Genomic DNA, 17,757 nt, shown 5'->3' with positions numbered 1-17,757 from the left:
TCCTCTCTCATCTCCCTCCATATGCCCCCACCCAGCATCTATGAAAGAGAGAACTCTTGGATGGCTATGCTACATGGTCTGATTTTCTCTGATACAGAGGAGTTATACTGAACTTGCCTTTGATTGAGCAGCTGCAAGATACGGAAGAGCTGGCCATATCACATAGCCTCTGAGACACCCCCTCCACGCCACCTTCCCCTCCATGCCCCCACCTCCTTTGGCCACACCTTGCTCTTGGTCACATAGTTCTAGCACCTGGAAACAAATTAGAAGGTAGATGGCATACAGCCATCCTTTTTCTAATGTGAGGATCCTTAGTCATGACTTTGTTGGTCTGTCCACCCACAAATGGGGGGGGCGATGAGGAAAGGTGAGCATGGAAGAGGAGTGATGAACTATAAATAGAAGAAAGGGCAGGTGAACAGTATCAGTTTCCTCAGCACCGCAGACACCCAAAATGACACTTGTTATGTGTTCAGTGAATAGAGATTTTTAACTTGGGTTCTCCAGACAGGCTTCAGGCCTCCATGAGCCCCATGAACTAGATGCGATGTTTCAGGCTACTGCATCTATCTGAGAAGGTGATCCATTCCATTTATGCTATTTTGTTTTTGGAGTCAGCTCTGAAAAAAAATCAGATCCATGTCTAATCATTGATCAAGAGATCAGGGATCTACAGAAGTGCAAAATAGAGAGAAATGATTCCTCCCCGCCTTTGCTACCTGAGTCCCCCACAGCAAAGTCAGCATCTCAGTGTCAGATGAATACAGGCTCTGGTTCTCTCCAGAGCCCAGGCACAAGGCTGCTTTGTTTTAGCAGAATCATCCATACAGATTATATTGGGTAGGTTTAACCTTCTGGGAATAGCTTTTTCTTTTTTTTTTTAAAGAGCATCTTGTGATGGTCAGACCTTAACTCAAAAGGATAATTTGCTAATCCCAGGCAATGAGGTGGGTGTGGAGTGAGGTTCAGATGCATTTGAGAGGATGAAGGGGGCCGGTGGACACCACTCAAACCACAGGGCATGCCTCTAAGAACCCACTTTGCGGATAAGATGACTCTGCATGAAAATTTTATGTAACTAGAAATAGAGAAGACCGCTGGTCTTAAATGTAAGGATTCTTTTTATATTCCACTGAGCTATTCCCAAACACTCCAGTCCACATTAATCTCTTCCTTCATTGAATATCTTTGAAATCGATAGTTTATGCATTAAAGTAGAAAGAAATTTCCCTCTTAAAAATTGTTTTCTGCTTTCTACTTTCCAAGTCTTCTCTATCTGTATTTTAATGCTTAAAAGTGGAACTCTACATATTTCAAATTTATTTTACATCATTATGCAATGCTAAGGAAAAGGCTGCCCATAGTCTATTCTCCTGAAACATGTTAACAAACAACCTCTATTTACCTGTTATCCAGGTACCCTCATGCTGGGCACACCTGCGCAGCTATACACAGCAGCCTTAACTGAGGACCATGCATCATGTGTAATCAGTGGTCAGAACATGATTTCATTGCTTTGCTTACTGAAACAAATCTAGACCTAAAGTCAGAGCTCAGAGAAATAAGTAAGTTTGTCCAGAATAGTGTGTGTGTGGGGAAATAACCAAACTTTTGCAAAAAGTGTTTTTTAAAATTCCTATTATTTTTAAATGTTTTAATATTAAATATTCCTATTATTATAAAGAAATAAGATAATGACTTTGAAAACAGAGTAAGAGAAAAGCCTGATTCAAAAGTTTAGAGACAGCCTAAGGGAGAGAGACTACCCAAGAGAATTTAAGAGTCTGGGAGGCCCATTTGAATCCAGAGTGAATAGGAAAAAAGCAAAATATTGCATTTAAGCCTTATACTCTGAGTATAAAGAAGGTTTGGGAAGGTGAAATTGCCAGATGCCAATGGTTAGACAAGAGTTTATTAGTAAGATGACAAGCTTATTTATTCTTCATTTTGGTGTAGTATCTTAAAATAATAAAAATAGAGAACAGATAAAAATAATTACATCATTCTAACACAATATGCAAGTATTTTTCTATCTAATTTCTTTTCATATCTTCTATGTGATATATTTTGCAGTTGTAAGTTAAAAGCGAAGCCATAATATATAGCTACAATAGAGAATTAGATTTCAGGTTGTTTTTAAAAATGTATAATACATTTTTTTTAAAAGATTTTATTTATTTGTTTGACAGACAGAGATCACAAGTAGACAGAGAGACAGGCAGAGAGAGGGGAGGAAGCAGGCTCCCTGCTGAGCAGAGAGCCCGATGCGGGGCTTGATCCAAGGACCCTGAGATCATGACCTGAGCTGAAGGCTGAGGCTTAACCAACTGAGCCACCCAGGAGCCCCTAGATTTCAGTTTTTAAAATAAGATTTTGTTTATTAAGTGGAATACTCCTGCCTCTCTCTTTTAATTATGGCAGAAGTAAGTACTTACACTATTGCTACACAAGGCTGTGAACAATGGCAAAGTAAGAAAAACTGAGGCATATGGAAAAGTCTAGCCAGAACTTTGTCAAAATTAACAACGACCTGTTAAATAAAAGAAATGTTGGGCATCTGGGTGGTTCAGTGGGTTGAGCCTCTGCCTTCGGCTCAGGTCATGATCTCAGGTCCCGCATCCGGCTCTCTGCTCAGCGAGGAACCTGCTTCCCTCCCTCTCTCTCTCTGCCTGCTTGTGATCTCTCTGTCAAGTAAATAAATAAAATCTTAAAAAAAAAATGTTAATCTCTCCATCCACCGGGCACATGGAAGGCTCTCGCTGGATACTGGTTGGACTGCATATTGTGACACCCAGTGCTAAGGGAACAATCTCGAAAATATGCAGTGATCTAGAAGAAACTTTCCTTGTTCAAAATAATTTTAAACAAGAAAATAATCATCAATGGTCTCTTATGAATTTAATGTGATATATATGTATGTAATGTATATTTAGTGTGTATTAAATACAGAATGTGTTTAATACCTACAAATAAAGAGTGCGTTGACCCACCATTTCATGGAATCTCTAAGTCTGGCAAGTGGAAAATTCCAAAACAATAACTTTCCTTCCAAGAAGGCATATTCCTAGTCAGGGCAGCTGAAAGGGTTTTTGTTTTTTTTTTTTTAAGGTCCTATTTATTTATTTTAGAGAGTGAGCATGGGTAGGGTGGGGTCAAAGAGGGGAGAGAGGCAGAGGCAGAAGCAGGCTCCCCACTGAGCAGGGAGACTGCCAACGGGCTCAATCCCAGAACCCTGGGATCGTGACCTGAGCCAAAGGCAGGTGCTTAACTGACTGAGCCACACACTCATCCTGGAAAACTCTTTACAATGAACAACTGTAGATGTCCAAGTTTCTGCCTGTTTTAGTTCACCTCTCATCAACAAAACAGGAAGGATTAACTTCAAATAATTTCCCTGGCCAGAACGCATACTTGGAAAATAGTGTTCTATTGGTTTTCACGCATTCTTGAGGTTTGGTTGGTTGGTTGGTTTTTGGAAACAACACAATCCGGATTAGGTGTGTTGTAATGATCCCGAGAAGAATAATAAGGCTGGTTTAAGATCTGACCCTTCTTTCCGACACCTCAAATGTCTGATATCGACAAAAATGCGATCCCGTTGGTCCTCCTCAGATGTAAGGGATAGAGTCATGAGTTATTTAGGTGTCTGATCTCCACGAAAGGAAGATCTATGAGCCATCTTTCCCAATTCTGCTCCGAGCAGGGAGCATTTGTCTCCTCCTCCTCTCCCCCACACTTCCCATCCTAGATTATCTCCATCATCCTGTGACTGGAGGAGAAAATAACTCCCCAGCTGTCAGTGGCTTGCTCAGCTGCCAACACAAGAACCTGATCACATAGAGGGAAATTCCTGAATTAAGGAAACAGAGTCACCATGCACACTTTCGGTTACACCATCTGGTGGTAGTAGTGGGGGCAGGGGGGGGAGGGGGGGGGGGTGTACCTCGCCTGCACTCACCGGTGCTCCCGGAAGGATGCCTGAACCTTTAGTAAAGGCTTGGCTTTCTTAGCTTTTTCTTTGAGCTTCTGCATTACTGTTCTTTTCAATGAGATCTCATGTGGGACGAAACCATTAGCATCTGGGTTTCATATGAGAGAGAGAAAGTGTACCTTGCTCATCTTAACACCATTTCAGAAATTCTCTGCATCCTGTTGAATCAGTTAAGAGTCATCTGGTGGAAGGAGGAAGGGGGCAGCTCTAAGTGAGGTGTGGGACCTTGCTCAGTCTGGGCTCTTTTCCCAGCTTCTCCTTTTGGGGGATCAGTAGGGCTAGGGGCTGGAGAAAGTAGAGATGCAGTGAATGACAGGGAGTGGCCAGGATACCCACGGATCCATCTGGCAGTGTGTGCATGCAGGGACGCTCTGGAGGGGACAGCAGGAAAGGGGTGGGGTGCTGTGCGGGGAGGAGGATTGGCAGAGCCAGAGCCGGGGCCAGCCCATGCGGCTGGCATTGGTGGGAAAAGTGGCTGGCTGGGCTGCAGGTGCCACAGGGGGTGTGGAACCAACACCTGGCTAGAAGAAACCCTCTCCGGTCCACCATCCGTGACCACAGGGCAGGTCTCACTGAAAGTTGTCCTGAATCGAAACCAAAGGAGCCTAGGCAGGCTAGGCTCCTTTACTTTAGATTTCCTGTTTTAAGAATAATAAAAGCATTCATGGGTGAAAGTCTGCATTTTTGGAAACTTTAAAAAATTATCTCATGACTATTTTGTGAATTTCTCCTAGTTGTAATGAAATAATAGCGGATGAAAAAAAAATCAACATCACCTCTGCAAATGCCATAAATGGGAAGGGGAGAATTCTACAGCACAGAGTGGGGCAGAGTGTCTATTTCCAGTTTCTGACATGATGAGGAAGAAGGAGAAGACTGAGGGCTTAAATCTAAGTTGACTTTGGGAACAAAAGGGATGAATACCTTAGATCTCACAGATGTAGCGATGAAAATTCATCCTTCATTTAACAAACCTGATCTTCAGACAAGTCTTGAATGATTTACTATAACCTCATAAAAAGTGTCAAGATCTATAAAATAAGACCAGGCTGCCCACATTTTTAAAAAAGTAACTACAGAAATTCTGAATAATGGTGCAGAGCCATCCAAACATATCTGATGGTCAATAAGCGTTCTGAAATTGTAATTACACTCTTCAAATTTGCTTGTTTGGATTAGGCACATTTCTTTAAATGACTCAATTACAGAATGAAGCTTCTTTTAGAGGCATGAAAACCCGTCTTTTAAAATGTGATAACTATTCTTTATTCTAAACTTTTTTAAACTAGCTTTATTTATTTATTTATTTATAAGATTTTATTTATTTATTTGACAGATAGAGAACACAAGTAGGCAGAGAGGCAGGCAGAGAGAGAGGAGGAAGCAGGCTCCCTGCTGAGCAGAGCGCCTGATGCGGGGCTTGATCCCAAGATGCTGGGATCATGACCTGAGCCAAAAGCAGAGGCTTTAACCCACTAAGCCACCCAGGCACCCCAGCTTTATTTATTTTAGAGAGAGAGCCTGCACCTGCCCAGAGGGGAGGTGCAGAGGGAGAGGGAGAGAGGGAATCTCAAGCAGATACCACACTGAGCCCTGATCCCAATGCTGGGTTCGATCTCATAACCCTAAGGTCATGACCTGCGCCCAAACCAAGAGTTGGTCACCTAACCCGCTGCACCACCCAGGTGCCCCTCTTTCTTCTAACTTCTGTAACTCAGAAGACATTCCTATATCTGATTTTTCCTGTATTCAGAAATTCTTCATGAGGTCTGATGTGGTCATTAATGAGAATTGTAATGAAAAGTAACTCTAGTCATAACCCTCTTACAGTCTAAAAACAATTGATGTCAGGAAGTCACTGGTTGCTGACATGTTTAGTCATCGTCTTCCGGATTACATCTAAACCAGAACCTGAATAAAACTTGCTAAGTACAGCAACACCACAAGCCTTTCATTTATTCTGATCTAATTCCAAATACCCATTGAGAGATTTGTGCTCTCCCATCTCCCCAAAGACAGAAAACTGGTTGCAAATTGGAGCAAGTCCTGACATAGATTTGCATTTTCCAGGATTCTTCAAAGCACCAGTAAGAGCTCCATGGCCTCCCACAGAGTGGCCAAAAATAGCCAATTTTCCATGGTCCACTGGAAAATTGGCATTTATCAGTGGTGAAGCTTATTCATTATGTAAGAGTACATTCTGTAGATAGTTTTTCAACCATCCACATAAAATCCAGCTCTAGCAGCCAAAGTCCCAGAGCTCATCTTTCTCTTGTGTCTGGAGCAGTGATGACTAGGCTATGTGCTGAGCCCATCTGATGAAGTCTGGTTCACTACAGCGTTTGCTCTGTGCATCTGAAGACCTGTAGCCAGTGACTGTCCCTGTCCCTGGCTTTAGAAGCAAGCAGACAGCAAATTTCATTTTGCTTGTGAGTTCAAACCTGTCATGTTCAAACAGCTTTAGCAGCCCTCCAGGGAGCAGAGCTGTCTGGAAGAACTTTCTGTCATGTTGCAGGTGTTCATCTAAGGTCGATTTGAAAAGTTTAGGTGTTTAACACGGAGGGCATGGGGAGATAGTGATAGTGATAGTGATAGTGATAGTGAGGAGAAGGAGCTGAGGGAAACTGGAAGGGGAGGTGAGCCATGAGAGACTATGGACTCGGAAAAACAACCTGAGGGTTTTGAAGGGGCCGGGGGTGGGAGGCTGGGGTACCAGGCGGTGGGTATTAGGGAAGGCACGGATTGCAGGGAGCACTGGGTGTGGTGCAAAAACAATGAATTCTGTTACGCTGAAAAGAAATTTTTAAAAAAGGAGGAAAGAAAAGTTTAGGTGTTCCTCCCTGCTTCTGGCTTCCTGCTTCATCTCCCGGAGCAGAAGCCTCCACCACCATTGCCAGGAATCATCTTGATATTAACAGTTACCTTTTGTGAGGACAGAAGAACACAGATGGTGCTCAGACGGGGAAAGAATGACAAGGACACAGATTTCTAGCCACAAGTGTTCTAGAGCTGCTCTGGCCTGTATGTAGCCACTAGACACATGTGCTATTATAATTTAAATCTGTTAACTAAATTTATGATTTAATGAAAATAAAATAAAATGAACGGTGTAGTTCTTCACTAGATCCATTTCAAGTGCTCAACAACCACATGTGGCCAGGGGCTACTGTTTTGACAGTGCAGCATTTGGCCATTCAGCAGGAGAAAAAGAGTTGAGAGGAGAAAACCCCATCCCTGATGACTTAAATGGCACATCTCTGAGACCCTTACTCATCGTCACCATCATCTGATGCCTCTAAGTCTTAAAATCCACAGGTCTGCAGACTAAACTCATCAACATGGCTTCTTTTCTACATAATATGTTTATATGATAAAGAGGCAAAAAGCTTTTCAGATATTGTTAGGGTTCAATTTTGCTAACAGCTTTTATCAACAAATAATTGACACAAATTAAATAGCACATATTTAAACTGGATAATTTGATACATTTGGACATCTCTTTGTACTTACAAAACCATCCCCACAGTCAAGATAATAAATGATCTATCCATCATTCCCATGAGTTTCCTCACCCAAATGAGATAAAACTTGCATTTACACAAACACCTAAACATGGATGTTTACAATTTACATGGACGTTTATTTCTAAGTACTAAAATCTGAAACATCCAAAGTCCTTCAACTAGAGAATGGATACACAAAGTGTAGTCTTTCTATATCATGAAATATTACTGAGTGATTAAAAAGGAACTACTGTTATACCTAGCAACAGGGGTAGATCTAAATATGCAATGATAGCTTAAAGGAACCAAATTCGAGAAGCTGTCTACTGCATAGTTTCATTCATACAACATTCTGGTGAAGATAAAAGTATGTAAGATAAAAAAAAAATACATCACTGGTGGCCAGAGGTTGAGGGTGACAATTGGAGTGGACCATATATGGCACAGGCGAGATTTTCGGACTGACACAACTATTCCATATCTCCACTATGAGGGGATCACACAATTGTACGTCTTTGTCAAAAACACTCAGAACTATACACTAAAAAGCATAAATCTTACTGTAATGTAAATTATATTTTTATTTTTTAATGGTGAAAAATATATTACAAAAAGTGCTTATGTATATATAAGTATGTGTGCTTACGTATGTATCTTTTTGTGGTTTTGTTATGCAAAATAAAATAATAGTATGAGTTTAATCTCATCACTTACTTTTTTCATGAAAAGAGTATCTTAGATAACTTACATCCAGAATCAGTGAGTGGGGAACATTTAGCTTGTTTCCAATTTTTTCCTACTTGACAACATTGAAATAAACATACCTATATGTGTAAGTCTTTCTTCAGGTGTTTAAGAAAAATTATGTGATAAATTCTTTTAAATACAATTTTTGAGCCAAAGAACATGCACATGAAAATATGTAATAGATATTGCCAATCGCCCACCAAAAAAGTGAATCAAGAGATTAAAGGGACACTCAGCAAAATTAAGTGATTATGTACAGAGGGCAAATAGCCAAATAATTTAAAAACAAAAGAAAATCGTGTTTGTTTGGTTTTTTTTTAATTCTGAAATTTGAAGGACTGAGAAAATTGGGACACTGTTCACGGAAATAGAAAAAGTCATGAGGGCATGGAGGGGGCTTAGTAACAGGAAGGGAAGGAAATGAGTTGACTTTTAGACCTGTTGGATTTGTGTTGAGTGGAGAATAGCTAAATGGACATGTTTAATGGGCGATTAGAAAATCGTGTCTGAGCTCAAAGGAGTGTTCTGGGACATAAACAGAAGTCCCTTCGCTATTGCTGAAGAGATGTGATAATTAACATAACACCATATCAGATCTGGGTTTCCAGGATCAATGAAGTCTTTAAGCATAAACGGAAGACATGTAAATAACTGAGAGTTGAACCTCAAGGATTCAAGTCTGGCAGGTCAACGAGGGAAAGGAAAAGGAAAGACAAAGTTACAAGAAAAAAAGAACCGGAGGAGATCAGCCTTATAGGAACCAAGGACAGAGAATTTCAAGGAAAAAGGAAGTAGTCCCCAGTACCTTAGGCAGAGCTGCATTCAGAATGAGAAAGTTGCACAAGCATTCCTATAACCGAAAAAGTCCTGGGAGGGAGGAACGAGTTCATTGCTTCACAACAGAATAGGTCTGTTCGGGATGGGGGCTGTGTGGAAAAAAGTCCTGTGATTTGTTCATTAATAGGTCACTTAATCACTCTGTGGCAAAGGTGAGATGAGGTGGTGGTGGAATCCAGCCTCCAGGGGGTTATGGAAAGTGCATTGTGAGAATGTTGCAATAGGAGGCAAGAACTCTGAAAAGAGGAAGGTGGTTTGAGTGGTAAAAGGTGATGATCTCAGATCGGCTATGCCTTTCCTGCTTTGAGTCGGTCCAGAGCCTTGGCTCATCTATGTCTTACTCAGGGAGAAGAGTAGCACTGACAGAAGTCACAGAGGTGAAGGCTAAAACTTGGACTACCAAGATCTAGACCCATTAGATGTTAATTATAATCCCCAGGGCAACTACAGAAAATAACTGCAAATATATAGTTTAAAAAGTACTAAAGTAGGGGCGCCTGGGTGGCTCAGTGGGTTAAAGCCTCTGCCTTCGGCTCGGGCCATATCCCAGGATTCTGGGATCGAGCCTCACATGGGGCTCTCCGCTCTGCAGGGAGCCTGCTTCCTGCTCTCTCTCTCTGCCTGCCTCTCTGCCTACTTGTGATCTCTGTCTGTCAAATAAATAAATAAAATTTGTTTAAAAAAGTACTAAAATAAAACACAAGAAAATGTCTATTTCATGCAAAAGCAGGCAACAGGGGATGAATATAGGAACCAAAAATGACATAAGGCATATACTGATGAAAGCAAATTGGCAGCCATAAGTCCTATCTTATCAGTAATTACATTAAATATATATGGAGCAAATATTCTAATCGAAAGAGAGATATTGGAAAATGTGGTTGTTGTTTTTTTTTTAAGATTATATTTATTTACTTGAGATTGAGACAGAGCATGAGCAGAAAGCAGAGGGAGGAGCAGAGGGAGAGGGAGAAGCAGACTCTCCATTAAGCAGGGAGCCTAACCAGGGGGTTAGGTCATGACCCTGAGATCATGACCTGAGCCAAAGGCAGACATTTAACCGACAGAGCTACCCAGGTGTCACTGGAAAAATGGGTTTTATAAACATAATCCAAGTACCTGTTTTCCACAAGAGGAACATTCAGATTCAAATACACAAGTAATTTGAAAATAAAAGAATGGAAAAAATAATATTGTGTGAACGTAACCAAATGAGAGCTGTCATTGTTATACTAATAACAGGTAAAATGGACTTCAAGACAAACATAGTTACTAAAGACAAAGAAGGGAATTTTCTAAAGAGGAAAGCGTCAATCTAGAAAGAAGATTATAACCAATAAAAACATACAATACTGGGGTGCCTGGGTGGCTCAGTGGGTTAAAGCCTCTGCCTTCGGCTCAGGTCATGATTCCAGGGTCCTGGGATTGAACCCCACATCGGGCTCTCTGCTCAGTGGGGAGTCTGCTTCCTCCTCTCTCTCTGCCTAATTGTGATCTCTGTCTGTCAAATAAATAAATAAAATCTTAAAAAAAAAATACAAAACTGGCAACAGAGCACCAATACACAAGAAGAAAAACATTTTTTTTCTAGAATGGAAGGGAGCAGATAATTCAACAGCAGTTGGAGACTTCAATATTCCACTTCCAATAGCAGAGAGAACTAGAGAACAAGGAAACAGAAGACTTGAACTGTACATAAACCAACTTGAGGGGTGCCTGGGTGATTGTCAGTTAAGCATTTGCCTTCAGCTCAGGACATGATCCCAGGGTCCTAGGATTGAGCCCTATGACAGGCTCCCTCCTCGACAGGGAATCTGATTTCTCTTTCCCTCTGGCCCTCCCCCTGCTTGTGCTCTCGCACTTTCTCTGTCTCTCTCTCAAATGAATTTAAAAAAAGAAAAGAAAAGAAAAGAAAGAAAACAAAAACAACAACCTGATCTAACAAATACCCATAGAACACTCTACCCAAAACCAGGAGAATAGAATGCACATACTTTTCAATTACACTTGGAATGTGTTTCTAGAGAAGATATTTTATCTAGGATAGAACATATGTTAGGCAAAAAAAAAAAATCAAAAAAACCAAAAAAAACGAAAAACCAAGCTTGATGAATTTAAATAGACTGAAATTATATAATCTATGTTTTCTGGCCACAATGGAGTGAAACTAGAAATTAATAGCAGAAGAAATTTGTCACATATACATGAAAATTAAACATTCTGCTCCTTAATAACCAATGAGTCAAAGAAGAAGTCGTGAGGGAAATTAGAAAATACTTTGGGATAAAAGACAGAAAACACAAGACCAAAGTTAAAGGATGTAGCCAATGAAATTCTTCAAAGGAAATTTATAGTAGTAAATGTCCATATTTAAAAAAAAAAGAAATCAATAATCAAATCTCTACCTTAAGAAAGTTAAAAAAAAATCTAAATGTAAAATAAGAAGAGAAGAAAATAATAAAGATTAGACCAGAAATAAACAAAATGGGGCACCTCAATGGAGCATTCAACTCGATTTTTGGCTCAGGGTGGTGAGATCAAGCCCTGCATGTGGCTCTCCACTCAGCAGGGAGTCTGCTTGAAATTCCCTCTCCCTCTGACTGTCCCTCTGCTCTCTCTCTTTCTCTCCCTTGCTCTCTCTCTGTCAAATATATAAATAAACAAAATCCCTTTGTAAAAAAGAAAGAAAACAAAGAATAGAAAAATAAGAGAGGAAATCAACAAATCCAAAAGTAACTTCCTTGGAAAGATTAAAAAAGACAAGACTCAAATCACTCAATTTATTCAAATTACTAAAATTGGGAAGGGAAGATGTTATTATCAACCGCACAGAAATAAAAAGGATTATACAGGACTCATGTGAACAATTTTATACCAACCGATTAAATAACCTAGGTGAAATGGACAAGTTCCTAGAAAGACACAAACAACCAAAGCTGACATAAGAAAAAAATATAAATAGATCTATAAAAAGAGATATTGAATTAGTATGTAAAACCCTTCCCACAAAAAAAAGTCCGAGTCCTGATGGCTCCAACTGTGAATTTTATCAGATAGTTGCAAATACATATACAATATAAATACGCACAATATAAATTCTTCACAAACTCTTTTAGAAAATAGTGCTAGGTAGAAAACGTTACTCAACTCATCCTATGAAGCCAGTATGAACTCAACACCAAAAGCAGAGAAAGACATTATCCTCAAAAAGAAAAAAACTAAAGCATATTAATCCTCTTTATAGATGAAAAAAAATAAATCTGACTAAATCCAACTCCTTTGTGTTAAAGAAAAAAACCAAAAACAAAAACACTCAACAAACTAGGAATAGAAGAAAATTTTCCCAACCTGATAAAGGGCTTCTACAAAAACAAACAAACAAATAAACACAAACAACACCTAGCATCATACCTCGTGATGAAAGACTGAAAGCTTCTCTAAGACCCAAAAAAAGGACAAAGATGTCTGTTCTCACCATTTCTGCTCAATATTGTACTAGGAATTTTAACCAGGGCAACAAGACAAAAATGTATCTAGATTGATGGGAAGGAGTAGAAGAAAGAAAGGAAGTAGCTGTATCTCTACTTGAACTATCTCTACTTGAAGATGACATGATCTTGTATATAGAAAATCCCAAGAAAGGTACACACAAAAAGCTATTATAACTAATAAATAAGTTCAGTATGATTGAAAGATACAGTATTAACACACACACATACCCAAATCTATTTTATTTTTTAACACTGGAAATTCTGAAAATGAAATTAAGGAATTAATTCTATTTACAATAGCATCAAAAACAATGAAATATTTAGAAATAAATTTAACCAAAAAAGTGCAAGATTTGTATGCTTAAAACCACAAAACATTATTGAAAGAAATTACAGAGCATCTTGGTAAATGGAAAGACATCCCATATTCATAGATTAAAAAAACTCAATATTGTTGAGATACAATACTCCCAAATCAATCTACAGATTTAACATAATGAAAACTACTTTGGAAAATAGTTTGGCAGTTCCTCAAAATGCTAAGTATAGTTTCCTGTATGCCCAGCCATTCCACATTTAGGTATCTACTCCAGGGGTATGAAGACCTATGGTCGTATAAAAAGTTGCATTCTTATGTTCATGACAATATTATTCATAATATCCAAAAAAAATGGAAATGACCAAAATATCCATTAATAGATGAATGGATACACAAAATGTTGTGAATACATACAATAGAATATTATTCAGCCCTAAAAATAAATGAAGTACAGATACAGGACACAACATGGATAAACCTTGAAGATACTATGCTGAGTGAAAGAAACCAGACACAAAGAAAATCACATAGTGTACAGTCACATTAATGTGAAATGTTCAGAACAGGCAAATTCATAGAGACAGATACTAGATTGGTAGTTGCCAGCGACTGGAGAAGGGCAAAATGGGGAATGATTGTTAATGGCTATAGAGTTTATTTGGGGGTTTTCTAGGATTCAATTTTCTCGAGTTAATTTTTGTATATGGATCAATGCCAAGATTTAACTTTATTTTTTTCTTCTTCTGGATATCCAATTTTCCCAGCACCCTCTGCTTAAAAGACTCGTCTTTCCCCATTAAATGGTCTTGGTACACATTTTGAAATCATTTGATATTATATATAATTTATTTCTGGGCTTTCTGTTCTCTTTCATTTATCTAGATGTCTGTCTTTATGTCAGTGCTACCCTGCTATTTTTTTAACCTTTTTTTTTTTTTTTTTAAAGATTTTATTTATTTATTTGACAGAGAGAGAGATCACAAGTAGGCAGAGAGGCAGGCAGAGAGAGAGGGAGAAGCAGGCTCCCTGCCGAGCAGAGAGCCCGATGCGGGGCTCGAACCCAGGACCCTGGGATCATGACCTGAGCCGAAGGCAGCGGCTTAACCCACTGAGCCACCCAGGCGCCCCTAACCTTTTTTTTTTTTTAAAGCAATCTGTACACCCAATGTGTGGCTCAAACTTATGACCCTAAGATCAAGAGTTGAGTGCTCTCCCCAAGTGAGCCAGCCAGATGCCCCCACACTATTTTGATTACCGTAGCTTTATAATAAGTTTGGAAACCAGAAAATGTGAGATCAACTGTGTTTTTCAAGATGATTTTGGTTATTTTAGCTCTCTTTGAGGTTTCATACAAATTTTGGGGTGGATATTTCTATTTCTAGAAAAAATATTAGATTTTTTTTCTTTTTTTTTTTTTTTTAAAGATTTTACTTATTTATTTGACAGAGACAGACATAGCGAGAGAGGGAACACAATCAGAGGGAATGGGAGAGGTAGAAGCAGAGTTCCTGTTAGCAGAGACCCTGATGCAGGGCTTGATCCCAGGACCCAGCGATCATGACCTGAGTCTAAGGCAGACACTTAATGACAGAGCCTCCCAGGCACCTTCATTGGGATTTTGATATGAATTGCATTTAGTTTTGATAAGAATTGCAAATATTACTTTGGGTAGTATTAAAAGCATAACAAGTTTTCCAACTCATGAACATAAGGTCCTTTTCTATTTATTGGTGTTTTCTCTAATTTCTTTCTGCATTTTGCAGTTGTGTTCAATTCTTTTGGTTAAGTTTATTCCGGAGTATTTTATTCTTTTTAATGATTTTATATAAGGAATTATTTTCTTAATTATCTTTTCAGGTTGCTCACTGTTCGTGTATAGAAATATGACTGATTTAGGAGTGTTGATTTTGTACTCTGCAACTTAGCTGAATTTATTTATTAGTCCTAACGTGTGTGTGTGTGTGTGTGTGTGTGTGCGCGTGATTGTTAGAGTTTTTGATATCTAAGATCATGATATCTGTAAACAAAAACAATTTTTCTTCTTCTTTTCAAATTTGGATGCCTTTAAATTCTTTTTCTTACCTAATTGCTCTGGTTAAGATTCCCAGTACTATGTTGAATAGAAGTGGCAAAAATGGGCATCCTACTCTTCTTCCTGATCTTGGAGGAAAAGCTTTCAGTCTTTCATCACTGAACATGATACTCATTGTGGGTTTTCATGAATGGCCTTTATTACGTTGAGGTCATTTCCTCTCATTCCTAGAATGTTGAAAGTTGTGCTTTCATGAAAGGGTGCTGAATTTTGTCAAATGCTTTTTCTGCATCAGTTGAGATGAGGGTTTTTTTTTCATTCTATTAATGTGGTATATTATATGACACTAACTAATTTTCATATATTGAACTATCTCGCGTGAGTGTTTGATCTGAAAACTAGCTGATATTGAAGGGCGAGCTAGTAGGAATACTTACCATAATAAATAATTTAGATTACTTGAGAAATCATTCCACTTTGTATGTGTCTTTCTTGCTTATAATTTTTTTAAAGATTTTATTTATTTATTCGACAGAGATCACAAGCAGGCAGAGTGGCAGGCAGAGAGAGGAAGGGAAGCAGGCTCCCCGCTGAGCAGAGAGCCCGATTTGGGGGTCGATCCCAGGACCCTGGGATCATGACCTGAGCCGAAGGCAGAGGCTTTAACCCACTGAGCCATCTAGGCACCCGATTATAATTTTTTTCTTACAAGATTATTTTTAATGATTATGGAAGTCCATTATTCTCATTTTATGTAACTTGAAGTATTTTGGAAAGGCATAAAATGAATTGATAATAAAAAACTAGAATGAACTATTTGGAGAAACTACTTATTACTTTAAAGAAAACTCTTGAAATGATTTCAAACTTGTGAAACAATGTAATTATGTAACACTTTAATGGATCTATTCAATTGTGGTGATAGATATGTAATTTTCTCATTCTGGAAGTTTTTAAGCTCTTGATATTTTGAAATTTAACTTTCTCTTTAAAAGTAATAAAGCTGGCATAGTTGTGTCAAGTGATGTCCTCAACAGTCCTACAAATGGTAGGAGCTGCGCAGTGTGCCTTTGGAGCAGCATTTTTCAAAACAAATATAACCTAAGACACATCTAATTTAAACTTTACCAGTAGTCATATTTTTAACAGTAAAAAAAGGGTGAAATTAATTTTAATGTTTTGTTTAGCTCAGCATATTCTAAATATTACTTCAACTTGTAATCATTTAATTTTCTGTGAAATTTATTTCTGAGTTTTTTTTTTTTTTGTATGAAATCTTTAAAACACAGTATGCACTTTACATACTTTTACTCAAGATGTGGCCAACATATCTCAAGATGTGTTAGCCACAGCTTGAGTGCTCAATAAAAACATGGAACTTGGGTTGTGGTACAACTTCAAAGGTCTACTCTTAACTGAATTTATAACAGAATTTTTGCAGCCATGAAATTACATTATGGGATGCTTGGCTATATCTTAACATAATAATTGTGAAGACCCTCTAGGAAGGGCAGGACTGAGGGTCAATGAGAAATGCTTTTATCACTATTTACTTAGTACTGGGGGTCTATTGCCAGCCCTCATAGTCCTCGGTATAAACTGTTTACTTACGATCACAGTTTTTTCTGATTTTTTCCTTTTTTATCAGAAAGTTAGGATCACTTAGTGTTCAGTGTAGTTGCTACTCATTTCCAGTTTATAATATTTGGCCCCAATTAGACACTCTAATTTTTAAAAAAAATTTTATTAACATATAATGTATTATTAGCCCCAGAGGTACAGGTCTGTGAATCGCCAGGTTTACGCACTTCACAGCACTCACCATAGCACATACCCTCCCCAATGTCCATAACCCAACCACCCTCTCCCTACCCCCAAATCCCCCTAGCAAACCTCAGTTTATTTTGTGAGATTAAGGGTCTCTTATGGTTTGTCTAGACATTCTAATTTTTAATAGGTACACAGATGCTCAAATAATAAAAAGGCATGCCGTGGAAAGTCTCTCTTACCCTTGTTCCCTACCATCCTAGTCCCCAAATCTCTAGTGCATGTTCATTGTGTCTCATTTATCCTATATTATGAAGCGTAAGGTTTAGGACTGTTTTTTGAGTCCTTCCTAAGGCTCTGGGTAGGGTCCTCACAATGTGTTCACAAAAGAAACCTATTTCTGTAAATGTTGCAAACATAAGATATTTTCAGCTATGGCAAGATCGCTGTCTCTTTCCACTCCAACTTTTCCTCCATTACGTCTTCCCTCATTTGGGTGGGGATACAATGGTTGCAGCCAGTTCTGGAATGCAGCCAGAGAGAAGCTGAGTCAGGGATACATTTAATTTAGGTTTAGAAGGCTATATTTATGTGGTTTATAACACTTTCGTGTAGAGTTATTGATAGCTGTTGTGATACAACTTTAGGAATATTTCTACTGTTTCATACTGAATCACTCTACTTTATGACACACAGGCGCACGGCCAGAGACTGTGTCATGGACACGTCACAGTTTATACAACATGTATAGTGGAGGAAAAACAATATCTGAAATGTAGGGGTGCCTGTGTGTCTCAGTCAATTAAGCATCTGACTCTAAGTTTCAACTCAGGTCATGATCTCACCGTCGGGGATCCAGCCCCCAGTCAGGCTCTGCTCTCAGTCGGGGTCTGCTGCAGGTTCTTTGTACCTCTCCCTGGGCCCCTCCCTGTTTGCCTGCTCTCTCTCAAATACATACATAAATAAAATCTTTGAAAAAGAATGTGAAATGTAGAGTCAAAAACCGTCTGTGGAAGGCACACCTGGATGGCTTAGTTAAATGACCGACTCTTGATTTTGGCTCAGGT

General features: G+C 38.8%; 1 pseudogene; it reads right to left on the bottom strand.

The window, feature by feature from the left end:
• Positions 1 to 5,708: 5,708 nt before the first annotated feature.
• Positions 5,709 to 7,268, bottom strand: LOC132018534 (S-formylglutathione hydrolase-like; annotated as a pseudogene).
• Between the last annotated feature and the right edge of the window lie 10,489 nt (positions 7,269 to 17,757).

The sequence above is a fragment of the Mustela nigripes genome, chromosome 5 (genome assembly GCF_022355385.1).
Source record: "Mustela nigripes isolate SB6536 chromosome 5, MUSNIG.SB6536, whole genome shotgun sequence".
In the NCBI taxonomy this organism is placed as follows: domain Eukaryota; kingdom Metazoa; phylum Chordata; class Mammalia; order Carnivora; family Mustelidae; genus Mustela; species Mustela nigripes.
The sequence above is the reverse complement of the archived record's forward strand: the minus strand, read 5'-3'. Positions and strand labels throughout refer to the sequence as shown.